Genomic DNA, 9906 nt, shown 5'->3' on the forward strand with positions numbered 1-9906 from the left:
ACACCAGGCCTTGGCCAAGTTTTTTAATACCTGAAATAATTACAATATCTGAGATAAAAACAATTCACTATTTGTTCAATATATTTAAGGTGGCGAGCTGGCAGAATCGTTAGCACGCCGGACGAAATGCTTAGCGGCATTTCGTCTGTCTTCACTTCTAAGTTCAAATTCCGCCGCGGTCGACTTTGCCTTTCATCCTTTCGGAGTCGATAAAATAAGAACTAGTTGAATACTACGATTGACTTGCCACCTCCCCGGAATTGTTGGCCTGTTCAATAGATTGCTTTAAAATGATGTTTACAAATTTCTGTTTTTCTAGGAATGTCGATTTACCCAGTTATTGCATCCAAGCAATTCAGAAGATAGTTCAAATTGAGCTTTATAAAATGCATCAAAACAAACAAATGCAGCTTCTAAAATGAAATGTTACTCTTTCGTTTTTGCTGTTTTCAAAATATTGCTTTTTTTACTGAATACTGTTCTAATCAGTTAACTTTTTTCTCGGCATCTATTTTAGTACTTCTGCGTATATAATGCTCGTTTGTTTTTTCCTAAAGGAGTTTAAAGGAAAACAGGAATCAGAAAAACGATAACATCACACAGCCTGTTACCTTCTCCGCGAAAAATATCTACATACTTGTTCTCGTAAAGTAATATCTTCTTTTAATTATATTTTGCTAATGTATTATTTTCGTTGTATTTTTAATCATGTGTTCATATTTCATAAGGAACTTCGAGTTAAGCAAATTTAACTTTGTATTAAACTAGGAATTAGAAAAGCCACAATTATCTCTCTCACTTCTGAGACATTTACCTGGATAATTCTTATGGCATATTTTATCATACTCGGAAGCATAAAGAGCTTAAAACACATACTTATACAAAACATAACACTCTGTTTCTTTCGATTTAATTCTAAAAGTTAATTATTTTCACAACGCGAGAAAATAATTAGTTCTTGATAAAGCTTTTGGCCATGGAAAATATATCTTATTTTATGCAAGTATTTAAATAGGATACTCCGTTTTTCTGTAATAGAAATGTTAATGGAAAAGAAACCTGTATTATCAGTTAGAAGATGAATATTTATAATAGGATTTAAATATAAAGTATATATTCATAAATCTTTAAAATGTTTTTCAACAGCTAAATCTTTCAGATATCTCCATATTTAATTGATAACCAAGCAAAATGTGTTGTTTGCTAAATGTTACATGATTTCGGCGGTGAACCTAAACGTGATTTTTGTTTTTATTTTTCCACAGGATAATTAGCATAATATTTAGGTTTGTATAACATAATGAAAGGGCGGTAGATAGGCAGAAATCTCAGACTTGCTGACAATTGACTACATTTAAAAGCATTAATCTGTGTGATATTGAAGGTGCGTGGTGTAGTGGTTAGCGTGTTACACTTGTGATTGTAAAGCTGTGGATTCGATTCTTTACTACACCAAGGATATTTTTTATCTGCACGCAAAACTACATAGATACTTGAAGAAACTAGCGAAAACGTTGAACAAGCTTGCGAGTGAAGGTGCGTGGTTAGAGTGTTACACTCGTTATTGTAAAACTGTTAATTAGATTCTTACAGAATTTGAGCTCAGAACGTAAGGATGGACGAAATGCTGCTAAGCATTATGTCCGGCGCGCTAACTATTCTGCTAGCTCGCCGCCTTAAGACGTGAATATATAATGATAAGATAAACAGTGAACAGTATATTCCTACATTTCTACTCAAACTTATCCACGTTCAATATCAAGAATATATTTTGATTAATTGATTAATCCATTCATTAGTTAATACCAATTAAACTTTTAAAAAATCCAAATGTGAAACTGAGTTTCTTCTGAGGGGCTTTTAATGCGGAAATACCAGTTTTTGAATAGCAGCCTTTTGAGAATTCGTTTTGCGCAGTTGTGATAGTTCTTTATTAGTACTCTTTATATTTCTTTTGTTCTTTTATCTGTTTCACTTATTGGACTACGGTCATGCTTGGGCAACGCCTTGAATGGTTTGGTCGACCTATACGGCTTCAATTCTTATTTTTAAGCATGCACATACATATACATATATACATTTATATAGGCAGAGATACATACATTCATACATACATCCATACCGGGATAACTTCATACGTCAGTCCATAAATCTGTTCGTCCGTTCATCCATTCATCCATCCATCCATCTATCCATCCATCCATCCATCTGTCCATCTTTCCATCCAATCATACATATATACATACATACATACATACAGTTATACACACGCGCATACACACATGCACACATGCACACATACACACATACATACATAGTAGTAGTAATAGTAGTAGTAGTAGTAGTAGTAGTAGTAGTAGTAGTAGTAGTATTAGTAGTAGTAGGCATCCGTTGGTCTCGAGAGACCATGGATCAGCGCCCGAAGAAAGTGTGTCAGCTGCTGATAGTGGTTCAGCGTTTGCTGTGCCTGTAGAGGCCCACACGGGAGTGACAGTCACGCATATAGCGGCTGAATTTAAAGGAGCTCTCTATTTGCGATACTGGATTTTCCTTTCATCGAGTGTACTTTTCTTTGGTGGCAAGTTTCTGTTTCTCTTCTCACTTCATCCTTTTTCACAATATATGTCTCCAGCATGGGTGAGCATTCGCGACCTCCTCCCATCTCAGGACGACCAGATATATTGACTTCATATCTTTCTTGCAGCCGTCCTCGAAACGAAGATAAAGTTATCCATGTGCTTTTTGGGGAATTCTCCCATCCGGTATGCGATGTATGTGACCGAACCAGCATAGACGGTGTTGCTGGAGCAGGGTGAATACACTAGGCATCTTGGCGTGGTTGAGGACTTCGGTGTTGGTGATGCGGACGGTCCACTTAATATCCAAGATACTTCTCGAATTACGAAGGAAGAAGACGTTGAGATGCCGCTTCTGTCTGGAGTAGAGGTTCCATGTCTCACTACCGTAAAGTAGTGTACTGACGACGCACGCCTTGTAGACAGTAATCTTGGTGTTTGCGGCCAGCTTTTTGTTTTCCCAGAGTCTATTTGTGAGCCTGGAAAATGTGAAGGACGTTCGTCCAATTCTCCTGCTAATCTCAGGGTCCAGGGAGAGGTCATCGTTTGAGATTGCAGCAAACCAGAGAGTGGTTTATGTCACAGTCAGCGCTCTGAAAAGACCGAGTCAAGAGCACATTCCTCAGGTGGTTGCGTCTTGTGACGATCAGATCTAGCTGGTGCAAGTGCCCTTAGCGAGGGTGACGCCAAGAGGCTCTGTATTGAGATTTGGCCTGGAAGTAGGTGTTAGTGACACATTGTCTATGGTTCATACAAAGATTAAGCAGCCGTTTCCATTCATGTTGTCAACCTCGTACCGACCCAGAATCATACATACATACATACATACATACATACATACATACATACATACCTACACACATTTCGATTTTCCATAGGGCGCTGCGGTGGTACTAAGCTCAAAACCATTTGGTTGCAAAACGAACATATTTCTTAGACAAACACACCAGCGTCTCTCTTAGCAAGAATTTAATATACACGGAGAATGGGGAAAACTGTTCATTGAAATATGCATTAAAACCATGACTGTGTTCTAAACTCCAACTGTTGAATGTTATTACCAACAAAACTTCAACTGCTGTCTATGAAATAGTCTCATCTCACATACTGTTCCATCGCTAATAATGAATTCTTACCGAGCCTTTTGGCTACATGCAACACCATTGATTTGTTAATGATTATTTTCTATATCAGTAGAGGTTAAATTTGTTTAATTGTGCGATTGCTAGTGGATACTTCTACTGATGATGCTCAACGAAACAAAAATCTCGGGTCTAGTAATTTCATCGCCGCTGTTGGACACTTTTCGTCTACTACTGATACGCATCCGTGCTTTTTAGCACTATACATCTATACGAGATGCTTTCTCGAGACGAATGCCACAGTTTCTAGTTTCATTCAATATATTGACGTTAAGTAAGATATACAGTATGGTAAATGTCGTTTTGTTACAAATCTGAGCTTTCGGTAAAAACAATGTTCCGTTGATATTGTTTCTTTTTATTTTCCATCATTGTCAATTCTCTGTAAAATATTGCAGACATTAATTTTTAAGGTGATTGCACTTTACTCAGATTGGTGCTAGAAGATTATTGGCTTGTAAGTAGATACTGCTCAATTGTTCTCTAACCGGCTGTAACTAGCTGATATTCTTGTGACAATGTGTTCAGTAAATTATAAATACTTTCTATTGAATAGTTTATAAGTTACTTCCAAGAAAAGGTATTTCGCTCTTAAATAAAATCATATAACTTGGTACTTTAGGTATAACTCAAACACATTCTATTAATGTCATTGCTTTCTTTCGATGTATAAACCGGATAAGTTGGTGTGATACATATAAGGCCTTTTAAACAAGCTTTCTATGGATCTGATGTAGTTTTATTATTTTCGATTGCTTGCATTAGTGTGATAAATAACATTCTTTCTCAAACACTTGACTTTCAATCAAGTGTTTAAGAAATTGTTTAAGGCAATACCATTTATTCAGTTAACTTTTCTTTTATTGAGCAACTTCAAACGTTTTGAAAATACACTGGTATTTTGTAAATTAAAATGAATGTAAAATTTGGTATTATATGATATTTTAGATATACTATTTTACTCTTTTACTCGCTGGGATGCCATCTTGAAGGATTTTGACGATCAACCCAACCCCAGAACTCACATTTTTAAGTCTCGTATAATAAAGTTTGTTACTTATTCTAGCGTTGGCTTATACTGAAGTGCTAACTTATTGGGGTGGTTAACACCGATTTTATGCATGTTTGAGTCGTTTTCATGCAGAAATACGGACGTGCATACGTTCATATGAACACAGGCACTCATGTATTTGCACGCATATATATATATATATATATATATATATATATATATATATACACGTTTATGTATATGACGGTCTTCTACGCAGTTTCCATCTGTCAAATTCACTCGCAAGGCATTGATCAGTTTCCTTGTTCGAGTAACAACGTTGTGCATACATTTCTAGTTAGTAACGAACATTTCCTTCATTGCTGATTACCGATGTCACTGGATTTATTTTGTATATTTAATTGTAGAAATATAATATCTTCCATAGCGAAACGAAACAGGAATATATTTTACATTTTACCCAACTTCTCATAAGCTTCAGGTGTTTTGATATTGATTTCAAATTTTGGGGCAAGGCCAGCAATTTCGGGCGAAGGGATAAGTTGGTTACATTGACTCCAGTGCTCAACTAGTACTTGTTTTATCAAGCTCGAAAGGATGTAAAGCAAAGTCAAAATTTGAACTCAGACGGATGTAATGTCGCTAAGCATTTTGCCCAGCGTGGGAACGATTCTGTCTGCTCGCGGTCTTAGGTATTTTAATATTAGTTATTTTTAAATTGGTTCAACTGATGTAGCTTAATGTATCTATAATGATTTCCTTTGCCAATGCACAAATTGAATAGGTGAGGAGGTGCCTATAACTGAGTCGACTTTACCAGTATTACTGATGTAAAGAAATGAGCATTTGTGTAGTGATTCTTTTCATCCTTCGTATCATCACCACCGACAAGAAGAATTCTAATAGCTCTTGGCAAAATGTCGACTTCGGCGGAAAGTGAACACAGCTCAACGAACCCCAAAATTAGTACATTATAAACATATTTGTATAGGCGCAGGAGTAGCTATGTGGTAAGTAGCTTCCTTACCAACCACATGATTCCGAGTTCAGTCCTACTGCGTGGCACCTTGGGCAAGTGTCTTCTACTTTAGCCTCGGGTCGACCAAAGCCTTGTGAGTGAATTTGGTAGACGGAAACTGAAAGAAACCCGTCGTATATATATATATATATATATATATATGTATATATATATATATATATATATATATATATATATATATATATATATATATATATACGCATGCTTGTGTGTTTATGTGTCTGTGTTTGTCCCCCCGACATCGCTTGACAACCGATGCTCGTTTGTTTACGTCCACGTAACTTTGCGGTTCGACAAAAGAGATCTATAGAATAAGTGCTAGGCTTACAAAGAATAAGTCCCGGGATCGATTTGCTCAACTAAAGGCAGTGTTCCAGCATGGCCGCAGTTAAATGCCTGAAACAAGTAGAAGAATAAAAGAATACTTGTATAGCTATAAATTTTACTCTATACATTTTTAGTGTTCTGTAAATCCTTTAATTTCAATATAGCATAGTTCAGTAGTGTTCAGAAAGGCAGTTTCCCCTGATGCAACAATTGTTCCTGTGTTAATTGTGTACCTAGTGTGTGGGAAGTGGCCGTGAAGGAAAAATAATTGCAGCTGCTGCTATACTGCTATTACTGACGAAGGTGTTCTTTTTAATGATTTGGTTGGAAGAAGAGGAGAAGCGTTGATTAGTTTGGTGATATTCTCAGAGTTATGAAATTGATGTGGCTGGTATCCATCTATCGTCCAGTCATCTATCCATCATCTCTGTTCGCTATCGTCGGATGGATGGTGGGGTTAGATCCTATCGAAAGCAACCACCATTAGACTTTCTGGCTGAACTCCAAAGCTTGACCAACCGAGACTGTGGATATTATCCAACCATCTCGTTCTCAGTTTTCCCTTTACGTCTCTTAACAGTTTGTTCGGCTTCAAGAATCAATTTTGTGATCCTTTTCGCCGATATTCTAATCACATGTCCGTAGTACTGGATCTGTGATATCTTAATTTGGAGAAATAGCGGATCAACCTGAAGAGATATCCTGATCTTCAACTATGCAGCCTGTCGAGTAACGTTAGTCTAGAGATCCTTCGGAGGGACCTAATTTCGGCCGCTTGTCTGTGGTTGGTATTTAGCTTGAATTTACTTAATAGCAGTAGGAAAAATATTATCAGAGAGACAATTCTAGAAAACGGACAGAAGTAAGAACTTTGAGCTGTATAGGATAGGTGAACGCACAACAGAACTGGAAAACGAAAGAGAAGTAGATATATAGGGAGATATAGATAATATGTGATACACAGTTCGTTATTTCAGAGTAGCAGCAAACGAAGTAATAAAGATAGAAAGGCTAAAAATCTTGCGTTTATAATAAAAAATAAGAAACCACGCATATGTGAACACATCTTTAACCTTGCGCGCGTAAGCGAAGCAGGGTTATTATAGTGGCTCGTCTTTGTCTGTGTGTCTGTATTTGTAAAATTACTGGAAAACAGCTAAACGGATTTTCACCAAATTTGGCAGAAATGCTCATTGGGTAAGTGGCTCGAACTAATTGAATTTAGGTTTGATTATCTTCAAAACTGGCGGACTGGTGAATCAAAATGTTCTTTTTCTATTACATATGCATAAACGATAAGCAGGGAGAAATGACTCTTGATGTAATTTTTGTTGAAATACGAATTCGTCTGAGAATATATTTATTAAAGTAAATTTTATTTGATTCCTGTGTGTGCGCAGGATATACATCGCCACTCCAAAGCTTTTACTTTTTTCATTAACGTTGTTGTTGGCTAAGTCGGAGGTCAGCTATTACTAAAAGGACTTTTGATCAAAGGAGTCACTGTCATGATCTTGCCGTCTTCTTTCAATCATTGTGCGTGTAGGTCTATATTAACCAATGTGTACTTCCCTTTTAAGACGTTAAGATGTAAGTTGGGTGAGATTTAGATGCTATTTCTAGAGATAAATATAAGTTAGATCGATAATGAAGCTACTTCACGAAAATACTTTCATCACTACATATTTTAAACAAACATCTAAATGCGGATTTTTTTCTTCTGAGAAGAGATGAGATTAAACACTCTTGTCTCTATCTTCCCTGATTTCAAATACCATCAGAATACGTTTTTATTTTCATCGTCACGAGATTGAAATATTTGCTAAGAAAGAGCTGAGATCGATTCGAATGCCTGTTCTCCTATCTATAAAATTCTTCTTTTGTGTGAGAAAATATTATATGAATAATTTATAAATCTACAACTCTTCGTTCATTGTTTTCGCAATTGCGTCTCAATGGACTTTTTGTAGTGGGTGGGAAATATATCAAGCTTTTTCAACTTGAATATATCACCTCTTCTACAAAATTACCCTTCATGTTTAGTTAAGAGAAATTTTGTATGAATAAAAAAATATTTAAACATTAGTACGTCTTCCCTTTTTATGTCTTTTTTTTATATGTGTGGTGTGTTATGTTAATGTGTTGAATAATTAATAAATTAAAGAATTATCTTTAAAATTGTTTATTAATAACACAAACCGTTTTTAATATACAGTTTGTTATAGGCATGCGATATGTATGTGAATCAAGAAGTAATCCTTTCTACAATAGATAAGTGGCCTAATTTGGGAGGCGACGAGTAAGTCGATTACATCGATCCCAGTGTGCAACTGGTATTTATTTCATCGACCCCGAAAGAATGAAAGACAAAGTTGACCTAAGCGGAATTTGAACTCAGAACGTAAAGACGGATGAAATGATGCTAAGCATTTTGCCAGGCGTGTTAACGATTCTGTCACCTCACCGCCTTAATACAAATCAAGAAATATTGAATTGTCTAGAATAAGAACTGCAATGTTTCTTGTAAAATAAAACATAGTCGACGGCTACAACTGGAATAATCTCTAAGAAAGAAGGCTGAATGACGAAAACTATTTTTCTAAACGTGGGTCTGGAGACATAGAGCCTCTTTTCACAAAATAAAGGAATTTTTCCACCGAGTTGAACCCTTAAGTTTTTATAAGCCCGCCAAAACTATAGAATATTCCCTAAGGAGTTAAGTGCAAAGTCAATCATGTGACCTTGCTTTGATCTTGGGTGAATCCAGGTAACTTTATGTTTCATCTTATGATGAAAGAAAGTATTCCCAACAATTAACCCTAGCTCAGAGCACATTTGTAGCAGATGCAGCCCATTGTTGTTCACCTCGCCCAGGCCATGGTGGACACCATTACAAGTTTCATCTGAAAGAAAAGGTGACCAGGACCACGACGAACAACAGCAAAAACTTTGTCAAGGCATTTATGCAGTTTGGTACAGAAGCTGAACTCTTGCCAGACGTTCCTGAGGCTACTGCCGATCTGGACGCCGAGGATGTGGACCTGGACGCGGACCCCGAGGCTGGGGATGTGGACGAAGTTGAATACATCTCTGTTGATGCCGTTCTTGACGATTCTAGTCGCCTGGGCCGCAACCTGACAGTGCACATGAAGTGCGCTGCCCATACCTTCAACTGGTAGCCTGCGTGGATGCCGATAAAGCTCTTGATGCGCTTCGTTCAAGTCGACCTACAATAATGCCATGTCCAAGGCACAACGGCTGTGGAATCTGCAGAGCCACAGCACGGTGGCGGCAGACAACATTCTGGACGCATTGAAGAGGAGGCAGGTGATTCCCAACAGTACCAGATGGAACTCTACCTATGACTCTCTTGTTCTTAACAACTTGCTGGAGAAGAATAGTGGAGCTATCCGTAGGGTGATGACACAGCTGAAGCTGCAGACCTTCACTGATTCTGACGTCAGCTTCCTGACGGAGTACGCCCAGGTGATGTCTAATGTTGATAAAATCCAGTAGGAGGACCAGGCCTATCTCGGGAGCCTTCTGCTAACTGTAGCGACTATCGTCATAAAGTTGAATGAGGCCAAGTTCAAACGTCTCCTGTACTGCAGTCCTCTAGCAGACGCGATACTTGCAGGCATCATAAAAAGGTTTGGACTCTCCCTAGAAAACCTGGAGTGCCAGCTGGCCGTTGCCTTCTACCCCAAGTTTTGCCTGTTCTGGCTGGAGCCGTATAATATCAACCAGGTTAGCAGAGTAACGAACGCCATGGAGACCGTCGTTGAGACAGCCCTAATGGAGACCAATGAG

The 9906-nt window shown here is 37.6% G+C and overlaps 1 pseudogene; it reads left to right on the top strand.

The window, feature by feature from the left end:
• LOC149137062 (uncharacterized) overlaps positions 1-9612 on the top strand; it is a 49874-nt pseudogene extending 40262 nt beyond the window's left edge.
• The last annotated feature ends 294 nt before the right edge of the window (positions 9613-9906 follow it).

Source organism: Octopus bimaculoides, chromosome 2, assembly GCF_046866305.1.
Source record: "Octopus bimaculoides isolate indiv1 chromosome 2, ASM4686630v1, whole genome shotgun sequence".
NCBI classification, from domain to species: Eukaryota; Metazoa; Mollusca; class Cephalopoda; order Octopoda; family Octopodidae; genus Octopus; species Octopus bimaculoides.